Source organism: Macaca nemestrina, chromosome 15 (genome assembly GCF_043159975.1).
Source record: "Macaca nemestrina isolate mMacNem1 chromosome 15, mMacNem.hap1, whole genome shotgun sequence".
Classification (NCBI taxonomy): domain Eukaryota; kingdom Metazoa; phylum Chordata; class Mammalia; order Primates; family Cercopithecidae; genus Macaca; species Macaca nemestrina.
The window spans coordinates 39,040,683-39,064,891 of NC_092139.1; positions in this window are offsets into that span (position 1 = coordinate 39,040,683).

Genomic DNA, 24,209 nt, shown 5'->3' on the forward strand with positions numbered 1-24,209 from the left:
CTCTCTATCCAGAATTTCTTCATTTGCCATCACTTCCATTGCTAGCCTCCTGGTCTGAACCACCACCGCCTCTCACTTGGATGGATTTTGATATTAGCTTCAGAGCTTGTCTCCTTGCTTCTATCCTGTGCTTTTAACACAGCATCCAAAGTGATCCTGCAAAACATAAATACAGTTTTTTCAAAGTCTTTCAAAGTCTCTTCTGGTCACTCAGAGTAAAAGCCAAAGTCCTTACAGTGGGCTCTGACCTGCCTGACTGCTCAGCCCTGCTGGCTCTGCTCCTGGCTGCACTGAGGCCCTACTGCTTGTTGTTCATGCTGGTCACACTGCACCTGAGCATTTGCACTGGCAGCTCCTACTCTCAAACACCTTTACCTCAGGTGGCCCTGGATTAACTTCCTCACCTCCCTCAAGTCTTTGCTCAAAAGTCACTTTTTCAATGAGGCCCGTCCTGATCACCCCATTTAAAATTGCAACCCCACTCCCTAAATGGCACACGTGATCCTCCCTAATCTATTTTTAAAACATTTATGACCTCCAAAAATACCATATCATTCAAACCACCAGGAAGGTGACATGATCCCAAGTTTCCCAGGGTGGTAATTGTTCAACCCCATGGCTTTCCAAGGCAAGTGCCTTTACCTCAACATAGAGCCAGACTTTTGTCCCAACATTCTGAGTTATTAGTTGAGTGAAACTTGCAGAGGAAAATACAAATTGAATGACTGAACACATTGATGATGAGCTGTGGTCCCTCCTATTGCTGTCGGGGGAGGTGAAATATGTGTGCACTGGGGTTGAGGGTGCCTTGGTTCAAATTCTGGGCTCACTCTTTGTTAAGTATATGAAATTTTGCAAATTGCTTCAGATAATGAGAGCCTGCGATACTGCAGTACAGAAATGAGGCAATGAGGTGGAGAATTAGCTGTTGAGAGCAGCTGGATCTGAGGTTATTCACAGGTTATTCATCCACTCTTTGGACAAATGTTACCAAGAACCAATCATATTGGAGAGATTCACCACATGGTTGAGAGTCATAAGCGCCTGGAAGGATATGCAACTTGGGTCCTAAGGACAGTGTGAAATGGAGACAGGGAGACGCCAGCCTTCAAAGCTTCTGCTCACCTTGCAGGACAGTAAATGGATGGAACCCTGTACTTTGAGCTCTAAAAGGAGACTTGTGGAGTTGAGCCCCCAAGATAGATTTCGGGAGAGCAGGCGGGCCCTGTTGAGGCCCCCAGAATCCTGGCCACCCCTTCAGGGAGAACGTGTCATGTGAGGATTCAGGTGTCAGGTCAGCATGTAGCCCATCCTTACTGCACCCAGCCTCTACCTGGGTCATCCCTGTCCAGGGATGCTCTACTGTTGAGAGAAAGTGGTCTTCACCAGCCAGCTCTGTCTGGGGTAAAAACAAACAAAGCCAGGCAGGGATTCTGAGAAGGCAAGAGGTTCTGATTAGCACAATTATCCAAAAGTTGAAGGAACAAATAGCCACTCGGAACTCATTATTTTGTTGTACTGAGTGGCAATTTCCACAGATTTCAAACTCAAATGCAGGCTTGTTGGATTTAACTCTCATTGTCAATAAAAGCCACGAAAGGCATATGCAATCAGCCCTTAATATTTAAAATGTTTCCCCCATTTAAAAAATTGAGATACTTTATATATAGTAAAATTTACCTTTTTCATGTAGAGTTATCTGAGGGCAACCATCACCACAGTCAAGGCATAAAATAATTCCAGAACCCCCTTGAAATTCCCTAGTGCTGCTCCTCTGTAGGCTAGGCTAGCTCCATAATTTTTGAGGTCTTGTGCAAAATACGGGAAAAAAAGGCCATTAAGGTTACTAAAATACAAAGCTTTTAAAAAATTTCATCTGGAGTCTTCTGGAGTCTTTTTTTTTTTTTTTTTACTTTGGATGGGTTTTAAAATTTGCTATTTAATGTTCTAAGTGAAGAAAAATTAAAATTTTACACTAGCATAAACTTTATGTAATGTCAGCTTTATGTACAAATATAAGAACATTCAACTGGTATGTGAAACCATGGAAGCAATTTATATTTTGTAGCTTGTACCTGCACCCGTGTTTCATTCGTACTAGAATGATGGAAAGCAGCACAAAACTCACTCAGTTATTTTTATTTCACTTCTTGATGAACACACTTTCTACCAACCACCTATGGAGCCAGAGGGTTGCAGAACATGCTTTGCTTTGAGTCTCTGTGTTATTCTATGTCCTGGATTCAGCATCTTCCTGCTGTTCCCCCTGGGGGCCACTCCTGACTAATTCCTTACCAGCTTTCTGGTGATCTAGTGCATCTTTGACTCCCCTTCCACCTTGCCGACTGGCTCCCTGTCCTGCCTGTATTTTGGTGGATGCCATTCTCATTCTCTTATTCTCATTGTGTTGGCAGCTTCACTTTGGCCAAGCCAGCGCTGTATTCTCTGGTTCCTGGGTTGAAACTTAATTTCTCCAGAGAATGATCTGTAAACAATGAGCAAGCTGATGACCAAAGGAGGCCTCCTTCACTGTAGGGATCCCTTCTAATTTCTCACAGGGATCCCTTCTCACAGCAGGGGTTTCTCATCCCTCCTCCCTGGCCAGAGTTCCTCCCCAGAATACCATGCTCAGAGGGCCGGTGTGAAGAGAAAGTGAGAGTCTGGAGTCCAGAATCTGAATGTCTGGGTTCCGATTCCAGACAGGGTACCATTTTCAGCTATGTGACCATACGCAAGCTCCATGCCTCAGTTTTCCCATCAGTAGAAGGGGAAAAATAATAGCATCAAGTGGAATTTGTTTTAATTCTTTTGAAAGATGTATACATAAGTACCTATAAGTGTAGAGTGGACAAATTTTCACAAACAGAACACATCTATGCAGCCAGCATCCAGACCAAGAAACAGAGCATTCCCAACACTCCTCATTCCCAACATTCCTCATTTCTGTCCCACCTCCCACCCCCTCAGATCAGGGTTGCTTTGAGGATAAATGAGCTAACATTTATAAAATCCTTAAAATGGTGCCTGGCATATAGCAATCATTTTATCACAATCTGTTTTTTAAAAAACAAGTTAATTAGGAGGGAACTGTTGGTTTCATGAAGCTCAGCCGCTTCCTTCATTTTAGTGAAAGCTTGGCTGTCGCACAAGTTTAGGGCCCCCTCTCTTCATGTGGTGCAGCCGGCAGGATGAGTTAAGAGTCTTCAAAAATAATCAATTATTTTCTTATCCCAAAGGACCAGGTGGTGCATTATACAGCAAATGGCTCCCGTGGAATGCCAACAATTTTGCTTAGATGGGAAAAGTAATATGCAATCAGGCGGCTGTCACCACTTAATAAAGGGCCAGATGCTGTGATGCATGGCAGCCAGGGTGGCCCATGGGGAGCCAGCACAGGCTGGACCCTGGTTAACAGGGCCAGAAATCAGAGATCTAGGGGCAGGGGGGAAGGGGACTTCTGGATGTGGCTTTGTTCACTGCCCGATTATCCCATGAGATGCACAAGGAAAACTGGCCTGAGAAAAGTTTCTATAGAAATGGCCAGAGTGAACTGAAGCAGGGCTGGAAGAATTAGTACATTCACAACTAATTTCACACAATCCTCTAAAACTTATGAACAGAGGAAATGGTTATACCATTTATGGTGTCTTACCACACTTTTATTTTAACTCAGAATACATCTGTGCTCCTTCTCGTGCCTTTTATGACACAAAGACCAAAGGGGGAAAAAAAAGAAAAGAAATAAGGAAACAAAGACAATAACACCAGATCATAAAATTAGATCAAAGAATTTAGAAGGAGAAAAATAATGGTTGCCAATGTATTTTCTGGAACACATTAAATATGGAAAAATAATAAGTATTCTGTTCCACTATCGCTTGGAGTTTTCTCCACTACAGGGATAGAAAACTAAAGACAAATGAGAAGACAGAAGAGGGGGAAGCCATTTCCTGATGGAGTGGACTAAGGGCAGGAGGCAGCTTCTGGGGTTACTGCTGCATTACATTGTTCTGGAATGAATCCACTCCCATATTTTGGAGGTAGAAGTCTTACGTGGTATTGGCATTAAGGAAAACAACCAAGCAACAATTTCAGAAAATTTGTAGCATTCTCTGCATTACAAAGAGACTTTTAAAATTTTTAGAGTGTTTCTCTAAACAAGGGCAGATATGATTTTTAAAAGTCATTAAATAATTACCCTTGCAGAGATATAGGCCCACAGTCCCTTAAGGCAGTTTTTCTGAGGCTTAGAGTTCTCTGTAGACACATCTCAGAGGCCAGAATTGCTTCCAGGGTGCAGAGTGTCACCACCACAGCTGGATAAGGCCTGTGCTTGTGTCTATTGGCAGAACTCAGAGTAGAGGAAAGCGCAAATGGGGAACCAGCTGGGAATGTCATGGCTGCTCCTGCAATTTCTTCTGTCCAGCCACAAAAATGATGAACATGGTCCCCTTTACCTCACTTCAGGGTTTAAAAATTATTTTTAATTATGATAGGTACATAAGAGTTGTACATATTTATGGGGATTATTTTGTAAATCAAGAAGAAATGTATGGTGCCCAAGAGGAGTGTGTGTGTGTGTGTCTGTGTGCGTGTATGTGTGAGTGCTTATGGGAGAGAAGACAGAGTGCTTCATTAAATCCCTGAGCATGTCTAAATTTTAATATCTTAGGCCTACAGGTTCAACAGAAAAAATCCATCAATAACGTTCAAAAATAATTCACGAAAATCAGAACAGTCTGCGTTATACTGCACATGAGGCATTCTAGTTTCAGACCTTGTGCAAATGAACAGTGGCTGCTGTGCAGGAGGGAAGTCTATGTCATATAGTTAGTGAAGCTGAAGTCCTTATTGGCTGAATTAAGACACTACCCAGATGGCTTCTAGTGTAGCTACATTCTACGTTTCTAAGTTAGCAAAATTGTAAAACCACTAGGCTACTGAACTTGGCGAAATTCCACAATAATATTATGAACTCTAAATGAGTCCACTAGTTTTTCCAGATTTCTGATATGATGTATTCAGTTTGGGGTAGCGTGCTTTTTCCTCTTAGGCATTAGGCCTCTAAAAGGTAAGTCAGTGAAAGTATCGTGCATAAGGATTTGTAAGGATATGAGGACAGTGGATGGATTCAACTCAAATGGTGATTTGGCAAACATGGGTTTCAAAGTCTGACTGAATTCATGCAGTCTGTGTTCTCTCCTAACAGAGTGAATACGGCATTTTGCTGATGAGGCGCAATGACAAACAAGCTCAAACACACCTGAGCAGTCTTCTAGGCAGAGCTGTTCAGCCACACACAGGGCCCCACCAGTGGTAGATTAAAGAGGGCAGGAAACTCTTTGACACTCCTCCCATTGAGAAGTGGCTGCTAATTCCCCTGCCCTTGATTTTGAGCTGGACTTAGTGTTAAAAAGAATGCAGTGACGCTAGGGTTAGGACTCCTGAAATGAGGTAAGAGGAAAGCTTTCAGCCTCTGCCCAGCCTTCTCGACATATTCACTCTTAAACCCAGTTGTCCATATTGTGAGGAAGCTCAAGAAGACCTATGGAGAAGCTCATGTGGAAAGGAACTAAAGCCCCAGATGCCAGCTCTGGCTTTGCTCCTAGCTGACTGCACCAAGTTGCCAGCCATAAGAGTGACCCATCCTTGAAAGTGGAGACTCAACCCCAGTTGCTTCAGTTGATACCACATTGAGCAGAGATGAACTGTACCCTCCAAGCCCTGTCAAAATGGCAGATTTATGAGCAAAATGACTTTCATTGTTTTAACTACTGAGATGTTTTGTTGCTGGTTTTGTTTTTGTTTTTGTTTTACATAGCAGTAGATAACTAGAACAGCATCCAAATTCTGGTCCACAATATACTGGAACTTAATTGCCATATTTTGTGTTTGGGGGCAAGGGAGTACCTGTGATTTAGCCTTTATCTTCATGGGACTCACTCACCTGCTTCTTAGTGCTGCTCCACAGAAAGCAGGTTCATCTTGTTAAGCAGCTAGGACATGTTGAAAGAGTGGGTTCAGGATTATCTCCATCTTTTGGATCAAGCGGTAGATGTTGGCATTGCTGTCCATAGTGGCCAAGCTCCTACCACAGTGCTGCTTCTGTGGCACACTCAGGCTTCCTGGGGAGTACACAGGTATTGAGCAGACCCTTTCTGGAGTGGGAGGGGATGTCTTCTCTGAAAAGGCCATTGTTGAAGGGCTCTATCTCTGCTCTTGCCAGCTTGCGTTCATTTTCTTGGCGGGGTGAGCGACTCATCCAAATCTTCATGCCTGCTAGCAGCCCTTCAGAATCAGATATCTGTTTCCACACTGAATAAAGGGGCTGGCAGGCCCTCATTGTTGTATGCTTTTGTTTGTTGGAGTCCTGGAGGAAACTGAATACATAGTCTAGAGGGTGCATCTTGGAAGCTTTGGACATCGCTGGATTTTTCAAGGCAGTATCTGCACCCTATATGTCTACCTTCCCAAGATTCTCTTTTAGGATTGCATCATCATCAGTTAATTTAGTTGTGACTTATTCTTTTCCATCTGGGCTTGAGTTCTATACTCTGCAGAGTGGAACCTTATAAATTTGGGCCATATGTGCAGGGAAATGTAGCTTTGGGAAGGAATTCTCCCATGCAGGACTCTGGTTGGGGTGGCCTGGGGAATTGCTGGGGGTGGAAGAGGCTACATTTATGGCCTCCTGCCCATTTTCTGTGTGTCATCCACTGTACTTTTGCATAATGTGATGGGACTCCAGCAGAAGGTCACAGGAACTCCTGATACGGTGAGACGACAGCTACTCTGTCTCTCCCTCAGTGGAGGAGGCTAACCCAATATATATATTTAATAGGGCCAGGGTCTCGACGTGTTGCCTAGGCTGGTCTCAAACTCATGGGCTCAGCAGTCCTTCCACCTGGACCTCCCAAAGTCCTGGGATTACAGGCGTGAGCCACCACACCTGGCAGGCATTATATTTAAAATTAAAAACACATACATCTTCATCCTAGAAATTCCACTTCTAGAATATTTTTTTACTTATTATCTACCACATTTTTTAGTAGAAAAATATCTGAAACATCATGATTTAATATATGGTCATTCTTTCCAGGCAGTGTCATGTTGCCTTTAAACATACATATTAGAACTAGATCAGTTGATACAACAAATCTAAATGCTTAGAAGGTGCCTGAAACATATTATGTGTACAATAACTAATGATTTTAGTTGTCATAAGTGAGAAAAATAAAAATGCTGGTATATGGTTATATATTACATATATATCTACATGTATGTCTATATAAATGAATATATATCACTTATATCTGTAAAACATAAAAATCCTTTTTATATGTGAACACACACATATGTATGGTCAGGTGAACACAGAGAACATTGTGGGTGGATACCATACCAGCTTGTGAATGATGAGATACCTGGAAGGGTGAAAAAGAGGGAACTGGAGGTAGGGGGAGAAAGACAAAACAAATAAAAATGTCCATCATAAAACATCTTTGAAAGTTTATATATGTAAATATACAGAGAAAGAGAGATGAAAAGCTGGTTATCAAACTGGAATTGGTAATGAGGGCCTCAGAATTTTTTCCTAAATTCTTTCTTGTTCTTTTCTCTGCTTTTTGAATTTTCAGAAACACTAAACATGTGTTATTCATATAGTTGGAAAATAAATGCTATGTTCGATTTTGAAAAAATCAAGCAATATGAATAGTAAAACTACCTCTCTGATCCTTTAACGATTAAGAAAGGCTGATGATGATAATGATAGTAATGATAGCTAACATTATTTGCACACTTACCATGTGTTGGGGTTTTAGAAGTAAAAGCATCTTTATTCTTGTAAGTATTTACAAATGCTTCCAATCCTAAAGCTGAAAAAACCCTAGGTCCTCTGACCCCAAATGCTCATTTCACAGATGAGGGATTTGAATGAGGAGAAATGCAAGGACTTCCTTACTGATGTCTCCATTTGGAAGAGCTCAGTCTCCTGACTCCCAGTTAGATGCTCATTCTACCACCTGTAAAGAACAATCCCTCTCTATCAGCACATTTGAAAACCACAATAAACCACAATTCCAATCCAGGGAATTGGGGGTGTGTTACCATGGTAATTATTTTCATGAACCTGTTTCTTTCTAATGCCCTATCAAACAGAGAAAATGCTAAATTCTTAGAAACAACTGACTTGAAAGAGCAGAGCAAAGCTTTCTGAAATGATAGAAATGTTCTAAGTTGTGACTGGGTGTGGTGGCTAATGCCTGTAATCCCAGCACTTTGGGAGGCTGAGGTGGCCGGATCACTTAAGGTCAAGAGTTCGAGACCAGTCTGGCCAACATGGTGGCCAACCTCTACTAAAAATACAAAAATTAGTCAGGCATGGTGGTCGGCGCCTGTAATCCCAGCTACTCGGTAGTCTGAGGCACGAGAATCGCTTGAACCTGGGAGGCAGAAGTTACAGGGAGTGGAGATTGTGCCACTGTACTCCAGCCTGGGTGGCAGAATGAGACTCTATCTCCAAAAAAAAAAAAAGGAAATGTTCTGCCCTAAATTGCGATTGGGGTGGTACTTGCTTGCACAGGCATAACTTAAAGGTATAAAGGCATTAAGATGTATGTTTAAGAATTGTAAGTATTATACCCTTCATCATATATGAATTATACCGCCATAAAACACAGTTAAAAAGAGACACGCTAGTTAAGGACATTTCAAAAGAAGGTGTGTTAGCCCATTCTTGCATTATAGAGAAATACCCGAGGCTGGGTAGTTTATAAATAAAAGAAGCTTAATTGGCTTATGGTTCTGTAGGCTGTGCAAGCATGGTACCAGCATCTGTTCCTGGTGAGGGCCTTAGGAAGCTTCCAATCATGGCAGAGCAAGCATGTCACTGCAAGGGGGTGGGGAGTCCCAGACTCTTTCAAGCAACCAGATCTTGTGTGAACTAACTGAGAACTCACTCATCACCAAGGGGATGGTGCTAAGCCTTTCATGAGGGATCCGCCCCCATGACCCAGTCGCCTTCCACCAGACCCCACCTCCAACATTGGGAATCATATTTCAACCTGAGATTTGGAAGGGACAAACATCCAAACCATACCACAAGGTATGAGTGGAGTCATGGAGGTAGTATGCAGTGTCAGTCAGGAGGGGGTCCCATTTGTTACCATGAGCTTGTTACTGTGGGTATGTTGCCATCATGTGCATGTTTTAGCCAAGCATCCTAATAATCTGAAATCGTTTTGCTTTATCTTGGGAGGTTGGTAGATGTGCCTTCCTTTGCTTAAATCCTTCTGCCTTGAGAGAAGTGGCACTTTTCAGGTTAAACTACATAAACAAGAGCATTGGAATAGTGCCTAGGTAGTGGGAGGAAACAAACGGAAAATATAGCCCTACTGAGTAAGACACACTTGGAACAAGTACAGAACCATTTAAGTCATACTGTGGATAATCGGAGCATGGAACGGGTGGGCAGATTAATACATAGCAGTTTCTTTTTTATTTTTCATTTATTTATTTTTTCTCTACTGTGACAGATTAACATAGCAGTTTCTTTGGCTTTGGAGGTTCAACCTTCTGAACAGGTATCAGGGCATTAAGAATGCATTGCCTGGGAATCCTCTACTGTTTTATAAAACTCCCTTTTCATGGCCAGACAGCCCCTCACTGGCCCCTAAATTAGCTTCTCCCTGTAACTGAACTTGTTTCAGAGCAGCCCCAGGATGTGACTTATTTTGAAAGCATTGATCTCCTTCTAAAAGCCCAGCTTGTTGGACTTTTCAATTTGGTTCCTGTATGTGGTGCTAATCCTTCTGTTTATTTGGAATTAGGGTAATTTTCTCCACATGTCACCAATCTTAACATGTTTTATTTGTTGTTGCTGATCTTTACTAAGTGTAGTAAAATACCAAAAGTGGCAAGGTTGTGAAAAACAATCTAATAGTGGGAAATCAGTCAGACTCTTTCCACTCAGCTGTGGGTTTTTCATGGGTAGATGTAGCTTTATTTTATTCCTTCCAAACCTTATAGCCATGAGAAAACAGACGTTATAACTCAGCTCTCCATGGTGGCTGCTCTTTGCCCTGAATAATAGAGCAGGGAAGGCTTTTGAGCCATTCTCAGTTTAGGAGAAGAAAGAGGGAAAGCAATGAAACAATATCACAGGCTGGTCATTTAATATGGCTTTATCAAAACAACTTCCAAGAACACTAGCTCCTGAATGCACCACAAGGAAGCCTGAAGACAGGCCCACCTGTCCCAGCTCCACCCCTTCAGTGCCCAAGCATGGCCTCTGGGGGCCTGGGGATAATCCTGCCTTGCCCACCGCCATTGCACCACCATTGGCTGCTGAGCACTCCTCCTGGGGGCCTGAGGACTGGCCCACCCGACCTGGTGCTACCGCCATAGCTGGTAACCACTCACATGCACTACCTGTGGGCTGGGGGAATGACAGCCTGCCCAGCCTGCCATAGCAACTGTCAATACCACTGCAGGCTGCTTGGGAGCCAGAGGGTGGTTCCACCACTACTACTGCCATTGTCTGTTCCCCAGGGGCCTGAGGACCTGCCTACCTGCCCAGCCCACTGCTATCACTGCTGGCACCTGACAAAACCACCAGGAGACCCAAGATCAACCTGCCTGGACATGCTAACACCAGTGCCAACTCTATGTTGCCTTGGGGCCCAATTATAGGCACACTTGGCTTGCCACTCCCACCATCAGGACCCAAGGATTGGCCTACCTGGTGTTCCTATTCCCAGTGAAACTTCACCACAGCCTTCACTAACAACCATACCATAAGCCACTGAAGAAATCACAGACACACTAATGCTATTTACAGACAAAAAAAAAATTATAGGGAGACTACACTACCGCATACATCCAGAATCAAAGACACAGTGCTCTACCCAACCAACACCAAAGGTACATCTTCAGGAAAACATCCTCCCCTATGAAAGCAAATCCCCAAAACTGGAAGAAATGACTATTACACCAGATGGGCAGATAGCAATATAAGCATACAAGAAACATAAAAGCAAGAAAATATGACACCTCCAAAGGAGCACAATAATTCTCCAGCAACACGTTCCAAAGAAAAAGAAATTTATGAAATCCTGAAAAAAGAATTGAAAATAATATTAAAGAAGCTAAATGAGATATAAGAGAACACAGACAAACAATACAAAGAAATCTGAAAAAAACAGGATATGAATAAGAAAGTTTTCCAGAGACAGATGTCAAAAAAGGAACCAAACAGAACCTAGAACTGAAAATTTTACTGAATGAAATAAAATACATTTTAAAGTTCAATAATAAACTAGATCAAGCAGAAGAAATGATTTCAGAACTTGAAGATGTATCTTTTAAAATAATCCAGTCAAGATGAAAGAAAAATGAATAAAAAGCAATGAGCAAACCCTACATGATATGTTAAATGTAACAAAGTGACCAAATATTTGCATTTTCAGTGTCCCACTAAGTGAAGAGAAAACAAAAGAATTAGAAAACCTAATCATAAAATAATAGCAGAAAACTTCAAGAGATTTAGACCTCAAAATACAGGAATCCCAGAGGGCCCCAAACAGACCAAATTCAAAAAGATCTTTTCCATAGCACATTATATTCAAACTATCAAGTCAAAGACAAAGAGAGAATTCTAAAAACAGCAAGAAAAAAGCATCCAGTCCTTTGTAGGGGAATCAATCAAACTAATAGTGTATTTCTCAGCAGAAACCTTACGCTGAGAGGCTAGGAGAGAATGGGGTGATATATTCAAAGTGCCAAAAGAAAAATCTGTCAGCCAAGGAGACTATACCCAGAAAATTATCCTTCATAAATGAAGGAGAAATAAAAAACTAGCAAAAGCTGAAGGAATTCACTACCACTAGACTGGTCCTACAAGAAATACTTAAGGGAGTGCTACACCAGGAAGCAAAAAGACAGTATCTGCCTCATGAAAACACATCAAAGTATAAAACCCATTGGCATAATGAGCACACAAACAAGGAAAGAAAGAACTTAAATGTTACCACTACAGAAAACCCCAAACCACAATGATAAACGATGCAGAGAAAGAAATGAGCAAAAGATGTACAAACAACCAGAAATTAATTAATTAAATGACAGGAATAAGCCCTCATGTATCAATAATAAACATGAATGTAAATGGGTTAAACTTTCAACTTAAAAGATATAGACTGGCTGAATGGATTTTTTAAATGACCCAATTATATGCTGCTTACAAGAAACTCATCACATCTGTAAAGACATACATAGACTAAAACTGAAGGAATGAAAAAAGATATTCCATGCAAGCAGAAACCAAAAGCAAGCAGGAGTAGCTAGCTATACTTTATCAAATAAAAGAGACTTTAAGTCAAAAACAGTAAAAAAAAAAAAGAGACAAAGGTTGTTATATAATGATAAAAAGATCAATTTAGCAACAGGCTATAACAATCCTAAAAATGTATGCACCCAATATTAGAGCACCCAAATATATAAAGCAAATATTCTTAGATCTAAGGGAAGAAATAATGGCTGTGTGTGGTGGCTTATGCCTGTAATCCCAGCACTTTGGGAAGCCAAGATGGAAAGATAGCTTGAGGCCAGGAGTTCAAGATCAGCCTGGTCAACATAATAAAACACCATCTCTAATTTAAAAAAAATTTTAAAAAGAAGAAATAGGAGATGCCAATACAATAATAGTTGGGGACTTCAACAACCTACCCTCAGCATTAGACAGATCATGTAGACAGAAAATTAACAAAGAAACATTGGATTTAAACTATACTTTAGACAAAGTACACCTAGCAGACATTTAAAGAACACTTCATCCATCATCTGCAGAATACACATTCTTCTCATAAGCACATAGAACATGCTCCAGAACAGACCATATGCTAGGACACAAAACATATCTCAACAAATTTTTAAAAGTTGAAATTATACCAAGTATCTTCTCAGACCACAGTGAAATAAAACTAGAAATGAATTACAAGAAGAACTTTGGAAACTGTACAAATACATGGAAATTAAACAACATGTTCCTGAGTGACCCTTGCATTGAGAAAGAAATTAAGGAGGAAAGAAAAAATTTTTTTAAACAAATAAAAATGGAAATACAACATACCAAAACCTATAAGATACAACAAAAGCAGTGCTAAGAGGGAAATTTATAGCAATGAATGTCTATAAATACATAGAAAGTTTTCAAGTAAACAACTTGATGATGCACCCCCAAGGAACTAGAAAAGCAAGAACAAATCAAACCCAAATTTAGTAGAAGGAAAGAAATAATGAAGGGCAAAGCAGAACTCAAAAAAATAGAAACAAACAAAAAAAAATACAAAGGGGCCACAAAACAAAAAATTCATTTTTGAAAAGATTGAACAAAACTGATAAACTACAAGCTAGATCAATCATGAAAAAAAGAGAGAAGACCCAAAATCAGAAATGAAAAAGAGACATTACAACTGATACCACAGAAATACAAAAGATCATCAGAGACTATTATGAACAGCTATACAAACTGGAAAACTTTGAGGAAATTGATAAGTTCTCAGACACAACCTACCAAGATTGAATCAGGAAGAAATAGAAAACATAAACAGACCAATAATGAGATTGAGTCAGTAATAAAAAGTCTCCCAACAAACAAAAGCCCAAGACCAGATGACTTCCCTGCCAAAGTCTGCCAAACTTACAAAGAACTAATACCAATTATCCTCAAACTATTAAAAAAAATTGAAGAGGAAGAAATTCTCTCCAACTCATTCTATGAGGCTAATGTTGTCCTGATACTACAACCAGGGAAGGACACAACAACAATAAAACTACAGGCCAATATCCCTGATAAACATAGATGCAAAAATCCTCAACAAAATACTAGCAAACTGAATCCAACAGCGTACCAAAAAAATACACCACAATCAAGTGGATTTATCTCAGGGATCCGAGGATGATTCAAAATATGCAAGTCAATAAATGTGATATCACATCAACAGAATGAAGGATAAAAACCATATGATGATCTCAATAGATACAGAAGCATTTGATAAAATCTAACATTCCTTCATGATAAAAACTCTCAACAAATGAAGCACAGAAGGAACATAACATAATAAAAGTCATAATGACACACCCACAGCTAACATCACACTGAATGGGAAAAAGCCGAAAGCCTTTCCTCTAAGAACTGGAAAAAGACAATGATGCCCACTTTCACCACTCCTATTCAACTTAGTACTGGAAGTCCTAGCCTGAGCAATTAGGTAAGAGAAATAAATAAAAGACATTCAAATTGAAAAAGAGGAAGTCAAATTGTCCCTCTTTGTACATGAGATGATTTTATATCTAGAAATAAACCTAAAGATTCCACCAAAAAAACTGTTAGATCTGAGTTTAAAAATTAGTAAGGTTGGCCAGATGCAGTGGCTCACGCCTGTAATCCCAGCACTTTGGGGTAATCCCAGCACTTTGGGAGGCTGAGGAAGGCAGATCACAAGGTCAGGAGATGGAGACCATCCTGGCTAAGATGGTGAAACCCTGTCTCTACTAAAAATACAAAAAATTAGCCGGGTGTGATGGCATGACCCTGTAGTCCAAGCTACTTGGGAGGCTGAGGCAGGAGAATTGCTTGAACCTGGGAGGTGGAGGTTGCAGTGAGCCAAGATCACATCACTGTGCTCCAGCCTGGTGACAGAGCAAGACTCCGTTTCAAAAAAAAAAAAAAAAAAAAAAAAAAGAAGAAAAAAATTAGTAAGATTGTAGGATAGAAAATCAACATACAAAAATCAGTAGTGTTTCTATCCACCAATGATAAACTAGCCAAGAAAGAAATCAAGAGGGCAACAATCCTATTTATAATAGCTACAAAAATAAATAAAATATCTAGGAATACATAAAGGAGGTAAAAGACCCACAGGGAAAACTATAAAACAGTGATGAAAAAAATTGAAGAGGACACAAAAGAAAGATGTCTCATGCTCATGGATTGAAATAATTAATATTGTTAAAAATGACAGCCCAAAGCAATCTACAGGTTCAATGTAATACCTATCAAAATACCAATTTTTCACTGAAATAGAAAAAACAATCCTAAAATTTGTTTCAAACCAAAAAAGAGCCTAAATAGCCAAAGCAGTCCTGAGCAAAAGGAACAAAGCTCTAGGCATCACACTACCTAACTTAAAAATATATGAAAAGATTATAGTAACCAGAACAGCATGGTATTGATATAAAAACAGACACAGACCAATGGAACAGAATAGAGGACTCAGAAATAAGCCTGCATATTTACAGCTAACTGATTTTCAACAAAGGTGCTAAGAACATGCATTGGGAAAGGATACCCTCTTTAGTTGTTGGTGCTGGCAAAATTAGGTTTCCATATGCAGAAGAATGAAACTGTACCCCTATATCTCACCATATACAAAAATTGGCTCAAGATGAATTCAAGACTAACATAAGACCCCAAACTACAAAACTACTAGAAGAAAACATAGGGGAAACACTCAGGACATTGGTGTAGGCAAAGATTTTGTGACAAAGACCTCAAAAATAGACAAATTAGACTATATTAAGCTAAAAGGCTTCCACACAGCAAAAGAACAATCAACAGAGTGAAGAGACAGCCTATTGAATGGAATAAAATATTTGCAAACTCTTCATCTGACAAGAGACTAATATCCGGAGTATACAAGGAACTTAACACTAACACAACAACAACAACCACCATGATCAGCAGCATCTCATTAAAAAGTAAGTGAAGGACATGGATAGGCATTTCTTAAAAGAAGACACAAATGGCCTAAAGGTATATGAAAAAATACTTAACATCACTAATTATCAGAGAAATGCAAATCAAAACCACAATGAGATATCATCTTACCCCAGTTAGAATGGCTATCATTAAAAAGACAAAAAATAAGAGATGCTGGTGAGGATGTGGAGAAATAGAAACTCTTATACACTGTTGGTAGGTATGTAAATTAGTACAACCACTATAGAGAAGAGTATGGAGATTTCTAAAAAAAACCCAAAACACAGAACTACTAAACAAATTCACCAATCCCACTACTTGGTATTTATCCAAGGGATACCTGCACCCCCATATTTATTGTAGTAGTACTTACAATAGCCAGGATGTGAAATCAACCTAAGTGTTCATCGATAGATGAGTGGACAATGAAAATGTGGTATATATACACGATGGAATAATATTCAGCCATAAAAAAGAATGACATCTTGTCATTTCCAGCAACATGGATGGAAATGAGGTTATTATGTTAAGTGAAATAAGTCCGGCACAGAAAGACAGATATTGCATGTTCTCACTCATTTGAGAGCTAAAAAAAGTTGATTTCATGGAGGTACAGAGTAGAATGATATATACCAGAGGCTAGGAAGGGTGTGTGTTGGTGGGGAGGGGAAGTGAGGGGGAAGGATGAAGAGATGTTGGTTAATGAGCACAAACATACAGTTAGATAGAGGAAATAAGGTCTAATGTTCAATAGCAACGAAGGGTGATTATAGTTAACAATACTGTATTACATATTTCAAAATAGCTAGAAGAGGGGACTTGAAATGTTCCTAACACAGATAAATGACAACTACTTGAGGGGACAGATACCCTAAATACCTTGACTTGATCATTACACATTCTATCCGTGTAACAAAATGCCACATGTACTGCAGAAATATGTACAAATAGTATGTATCAATAAAAAGGAATTGAGATCAAACATTGATCATATCAATACATGTAATCACAAATTATTTTCAGATTGAGTAACAAAGCAAATTGACAATATGTTGTATACAAGACAAATCAAAACCAAAAAGATACAAAAAGTTAAAAATAAAGGGATGGACAAAGATACATCAGGCATATGCAAATAAAAAGATAGCGGGAGTCTCAATGTTAATATCCGACAAGGTAAAGTTAAGAGTAAAAAGTGTTTTTTAGAAAGACAAAAAAAGACACCTTAGGCTAAAGTCTACAAAGATATATTAATGTATTAATATATTAACATTAATATATATTGTTAATATTTTTATATGAAGTAACACTTTAACAACCTTCATAAAGCAAAAATTAGAAGAAATATATAGAGAAGGAAAAAATACACTAATAGTAGAAAACTGTAACATACTTTGCTCAATTTCAAACAGATCATATGGGTGAAAAATCAGTAAGAATACATATGATCTATGCAACACAATAATTAAGTAGATCTTATAAATATCTAACTCTTAACTGCAATAATGGAAAAGTGAGGAAAAAAGGAAACAGTTTTTCATTGTAAATGGAACATTTATAAGGACTGTATCTCATTCCATGAAGAAAACTTCAATGAATTCTAAAGGATTGCATTCTGATTAAAAATGCTATAAATTAATTACAAAATCAGAAAACATAAAAAATCTCCCAGTTGGAAACTTACAAAAACCCCACTATTAAATTCTTGGGTCAAAGAAGAAATACTAAGTGAAATTGCAGAACTTGTTGAAAATAAGTAAACAGATGAAAAAAATTATATAGCTATATCAATAAAATGAAAAATAAAATAAATAGCTAAGTTTAAAAACCAAGAAAAGAACAACAAAACAAAGAGTAAAGGGAAGAAATTAATAAGGGTGAAAGCAACTATTCATTTTAAAAACCTAGTTGTTTGAAAAAAATAGACAAATTGATAGCTCAATTCGCAAAAAATTGGAGAAAACACAAAATTAGAAATGTCAGGGGGAAAAACCATCAAAAGAGAGGAAAATTTAAGAAATCATTAGTGACTACTTTGTACAATTCTAAGCAAATACATTTGAAAATCTTAAAGTGAAAATTTTTTTAGAGAAACAGTTTACCAAATTGACTCCAATGAAGAGCTGCAAAAGGCCTATCATACAATCTTCTATAATAGATAGTTGCATAGAGAGAGAAAGTTATTGAAATAAATTGCAATGATGTTTCTGCACACCTTGAGAAAAACCTTTCCCTAAAATGTTTTCCATCAGGACTGAGAAAATGCTATCATATCAAGTTAAAAAAGAAAAGCTGATTAGATGGCATTTATAATCCAGGAAATAATTTTGTTTTGATGAATGAACTCAGCCTGGAAAGAGCATGAACCAGGACCAGAATTAATCCACGCTCTGATGAACACCAATATCCACGACGACCTCAGAAAGGTAAAACAGGCCCAGCAGTTGACAGCTGGCAGCAAGGCTGTGAAAAGCCGTGCTCCCAGAATGTCGGCAGTCACCAGGCCACTCTCTCACCACATCCAAAACAAACCCTCTACAACCCCCCACTTTCCTAAACATCTCTTTTTTGCTGGCTAACATTGAGTAATTATTGTTTCTTTACCAATGACAACTCTAGTCCCACTTTAATCTGCCAACCATCTAGATAAAAATTATTGAGATATCTAATTATGAGCTTGCCCCTCCTCCCTGATGGCACTGGATCCCGAGCAGTACCCTGCTGCTCTCTTAAACCCTCCTTATAGACATTCCCAGCACATGCCCAAAAGCTGTAATAAATCACTCCCAAGTCCCTCCTCCCACGGTGCCCAGTTATTTCCCTGGTGTACGTCCTCCTTTTTCACAGCAAGATCAGTAAACCTAACTTTATCTTCGACTACAGAAGTGTGTCTGACAGTCTTTGGTGGGTGAGCATTGACAGATATAAATGTACTAATCCCTTGCAACTATGCAACTCATAATAAAATCTCTGAACAACGTCCCATTCCAAAAATTCAATCTAGTAACAAAAGTAATTTTAAGAAAGAGACACAAGGCTGGGTGCAGAGGCTCATTCCTGTAATCCCAGCACTTTGGGAGGCCAAGACAGGAGGACCATTCAAGCCCAGGAATTCAAGACCAGTCTGGGTAACATAGCAAAACCCCATCTCTAAAAAATATACAAAAATTAGCTGGGCATGCAGGTGCTTGCCTGTAGTCCCAGTTACTCAGGAGACTGAGGTGGGAGTACTGTTTGAGACTGGAAAGTCCAGGGCGTAGTGGGCTGTGATTGCGCCAGAGCACTCCAACTTTGGCGACAGAGTGAGACCCTGTCTCAAAACAAAAACAAAACAAGAGAGAGGCTGAGAGAGAGATAGTCTGTGTGGAAGAGATTTAAATACACCACACTGCCACAAATCTTTCTTTTCCTACTCACTTTTATTTACATGGTCACTGTTTGGGAGCATTTCCTGGAGTCTCGATACCATTTTAACTCCCTCTTTTGTCTTCTCTTTCCATTTCTTCACTACGTAGAATAGCCTTGCCTCTCTCCTAGCAAGAAAGCCTCTTCCCTAGGAGAAGGGAGGGGAAATCAGGTGATTTCAGGGTTCTTTTTGGTGGGTTCAGGGAGTGGGGAAGACTACGAAACTGTCCCATTCAGCTTTTGGTCCTATACTACAGAGTTTGACAATTTATGAGCAAGTTCCTTTTTGTTAACACAATCCATCCTCTCAAAAACAGAGAAGTGTTGGCCATTTCTATTCCTCCCCCTGCATAGTTGAGGGGAAAAACAAATCTCAGAAAGGCTAAGTGCATTCAGCCGGTAATTAGTAGGCTCCTGCTCAAAGCTTCTTTTTCCAAGCAGGTCCTCTATCCAATGCCTGGCTACATTTAACGCCAGTGATAGTTACAAAACCACCACCTCCCTGATGAGCTCCTACTGTGTGCTAGGGTAATGCTAGGTGCTTTCTATTCATGCTTCTCAAACTGTGAGATGCACACCCCTTGCCTGGGCACATTGTTAAAATGCACAGTCTTTTTTATTTTTTAGAGATGGAATCTTGTTTCGTTGCCCAGGCTGGAGTACAGTGGTGCAAACATAGCTCATTGCTGCCGTGAATTCTTGGGCTCAAGCAATACTCTCACTTCAGCTTCTCAAGTAGCTGGGACAACAGGTAGGTGCCACCACACCTGGCTAATTTTTAAATTTTTTTTTTTTTTTTTTGTAGAGACGAGATCTTGCCACCTTGCCCAGGCTGGTCTTGATCTCCTTGGCTAAAGCGATCGTCCCACCTTGGCCTCCCAAAGTGCTGGGATTACAAGAGTGAGCTACCACACCTGGCCTAAAATGCATATTCTGATTTAGCATATCTGGATGGGGTATGAGAGTCTACATTTCTAACAAGTAAGTTCTTGGCTAATGACAATGAGGCAAGTCTACCGACCTCACTTTGAGCAGCAAGTTTATATGCACTACCTCACATAAACCCACACGACAGTGTTTCTCAACCTTGACTGCGCTTGGGGGGATTTAAAGGCTTCTAATCCTCAAATGCAGCCCATACTAATCATGTCAGTATCCCTGGTAGTAAGAGCCAGGTGGTTCTCATGGGAAGCTGAAGTTAAGATCCACTACTCTATGTCATAGCTAGGAAGTAGTACCCTTGTTTGATGGCTGAAAAACTGAAGTTTAGAGAAATTACCTCACCCAATGCCTACATGCAGTCAGTCTCATGGGCAGATTTTAAACCCAAGCATATCTCGCTCCAGAGTTCATTCTCTCAGCCACTGCTCTCTAAGGCCTCCCACAGTGACAACACCAGATTTCAATTTATTGTTAACTGGGGAAAGCAGGCCCACACATACGAAGCCATTACGAAGCAGCCTGAGCTCGCAGATGTCTTGGCACTGAGACTTTCAGTATGGCTTGCAGTCCTTTAACAACAGGAGGGTAGAAAGCTCTCCTTGGGGCTTTAGGTGACTCCTGCTCTGACGGACCCAGCACATGCCCTGGAACTGATTGTGCCTCATTGGTTTCATGGTTTTCCAATAAATGCTGATTGGTCAGAGTATTTCCTCTCCCATTGAGGGTTTAAGTGCAAGAGAAAGCCAGGTGCATTAAATCAGTGTAATTAGCTCTGAAGTGTTGGTGATTAAGGAAGTGGATTCCCAGAGAGAAAGAAACCCTCCAAGGCTTTATCAAGCTGGAATTGTGAAGCCCTGGGCTGGACAGCAGCCAAACGTCTGCTTCTTTCTGATGGGAAGTGAAGGATTCCCCGAGGGATGGACTTGCTGGCAATGGCTGGGCTTAGTCTCCCATCTGGGAATTCATTAATTAGGGCTTAGCTTTGAAGGCAGATAATAAGGTAATCAAAAGGGGAAGTGAAGCCCCACAATTCATGCTGTTTAATGAGTAATACTGGAGTGAGCAGATGAGGAGAGACCTGTCAGAATAGGTGGAGTGTCTTTTTTTTTATTATACTTTTTTTTTTTTTTAAATACTTTAAGTTCTGGGATACATGTGCAGAATGTACAGGTTTGTTATATAGGTAGACACGTGCCATGGTGGTTTGCTGCACCCATCAACCCGTCACCGACATTAGGTATTTCTCCTTATGCTATCCCCCCCAACCCGCCACCCCCTGACAGGCCCCGGCGTGTGATGTTCCTCTCCCTGTGTCCTTGTGTTCTCATTGTTCAGTTCCCACTTACGAGTGAGAACATGAGACGTTTGGTTTTCTGTTCCTGTGTTAGTTGGCTGAGAATGATGGTTTCCAGCTTTTTCGATGTCCCTGCAAAGGATATGAACTCATCCTTTTTTATGGCTGCATAGTATTCCATGGTGTACATGTGTCACTTTTTAAAAAAATCCAGTCTATCATTGATAGGCATTTGGGTTGGTTCCAAGTCTTTACTATTGTGAATAGTGCTGCAGTAAATATGCGTGTGCATGTGTCTTTATAGTAGAATGATTTATAATCCTTTGGGTGTATACCCAGTAATGGTATTGCTGGGTCAAATGGTATTTCTGGTTCTAGATCCTTGAAGAATCGCCACACTGTCTTCCATGATGGTTGAACTAATTTACACTCCCATCAACAATGTAAAAGCGTTCCTATTTCTCCATATCCTCTCCAGCATCTGTTGTCTCCTTACTTTTTGCAGATGACATGATTATATATTTAGAAAACCACATCATCTCAGCTCCAAATCTCCCTAAGCTGATAAGCAACTTCAGCAAAGTCTCAGGATACAAAATCAAGGGATAAAAATCACAAGCATTCCTATACAGCAATAATACACAAACAGAGAGCCTAATCATGAGTGAACTCCCATTCATAGTTGCTACAAAGAGAATAAAATACCTAGGAATACAACTTACAAAGGATATGAAGGACCTCTTCAAGGAGAACTACAAACCACTGCTCAACAAAATAAAAGAGGACACAAACAAATGGAAGAACATTCCATACTCGTGGATAGGAAGAATCAATATTGTGAAAATGGCCATACTGCCCAAGGTAATTTATAGATTCAATGCAATCCACATCAAGCTACCACTGACTTTCTTCACAGAATTGGATAAAACTACCTTAAATTTCATATGGAACCAATAAAGAGCCCATACAGCCAAGACAATCCTAAGCAAAAAGAACAAAGCTGGATGCATCACACTACCTGATTTCAAACTATACTAGAAGGCTACAGTAACCAAAATGGCATGGTACTGGTACCAAAACAGATACATAGACCAATGGAAAAGAACAGAGGCCTCAGAAATAATGCCACACATCTAGAACCATCTGATCTTTGACAAACCTGACAAAAACAAGCAATGGGGAAAGGATTCCCTATTTCATGAATGGTGTTGGGAAAACTGGCTAGCCATATGAAGAAAACAAACTAGACCCATTCCTTGCACCTTATAAAAAAATCAGCTCAAGATGGATTAAACACTTAAATATAAGACCTAAAACCATACAAACCGTAGAAGAAAACCTAGGCAATACCATTCAGGACATAGACATGGGCAAAGACTTCATGACTAAAACACCAAAAGCAATGGCAACAAAAGCCAAAATTGACAAATGGGATCTAATTAAACTAAAGAGCTTCTGCATGGCAAAAGAAACTATCATCAGAGTGAACTGGCAACCTACAGAATATGAAAAAATTTTTGCAATCTATCCATCAAAGGGCTAATATCCAGAATCTACAAGGAACTTAAACAAATTTACAAGAAAAAAGCAAATAACCCCATCAAAAAGTGGGCAAAAGATATGAACAGACACTTCTCAAAAGAAGACATTTATGTGGCCAACAAACATATAAAAAGGCTCATCATCACTGGTCATTAGAGAAATGCAAATCAGAACCACAATGAGATACTATCTCACACCAGTTAGAATGGCGATTATTAAAAGGTTGAATGTCTTTTAAGCTACCATGCTGACCACTCGTTTTGAACCAAAGAGCCAATAGAGAAATCCTCAGATAAGAGTATAATTTAAAATCAGTAATGGTGCAACCTTCCTACACCAGCCTCTTCTATCCATCTTCTTTGCCCCCATGACCATCTCATCATTCCAGCAACCGAGACCACAAAGTATCTGCCCACTAACAATGCCGCCTGGGTCCAAGGCCAAACCAGCTGGCTGAGCAGGCAGGGAGAAGAGGCCTCCTGCTGGGCCACATGCTTTCTCAAAGAGAACACAAATAAGAATGCAGCGTTTACACACAAGGATCAAACTTTTGCTTTGTGCTTTAAAATAGGAATTTGGGGGTATTACAAGATTAAATTTGGCTGTACATTTAGAATTGCTTGGGAGACCATGTAGGTTGAGGAAGAAGCATGATGAATGTAATGAAGATAGTTTTATTTTTCAGGTTTTCTTTCCCCCATTGTGAAATCTGTGACGCTTTCTGACATCTCAGTGCTGGCTTAAAAGTTTTCCAATGCTCTATACATCTCTACAGCTTTGCTTCTGATCAAAGGTGAAGAAAGCCCGAAGCCTTGCCCCAAATGTCACCTTTTTGGGTCTTCTCTGGCTGTGATTCTCCTGTGAGTAACACAGTTTGGAATCGACTTGAATATTTATATGCCACCAAATTGATGACCCACATGGCCTCTCTCTCCATAGGTGTCCAACAGGAATGGACAATTGTGTGTGTGTGTGAGTTCCTCTCTCTTTTTCCCTTCCCTCTTATTCATATTCTTCCCCTTCCAGAAAAAAACCACTAAGTTTCTTAGGTTTTACCAATTTTGCAGCTTCTGGGGGCCTCTGATGTGAATTAGAGGCAACTGATCTCTGCCAGGTAAATGAACTCGAAGTCTCTAAGTGGGAAGGAAAGGCTGATGGATATGTGGCATCTCCACTCCAGATAGAAATCTTTCCCCTGTTTTCAAGAACCTAAAACTCACATATAGCTCACATTGCTAGAGGTAGTTGCTTGTTGGAAACTCTCAG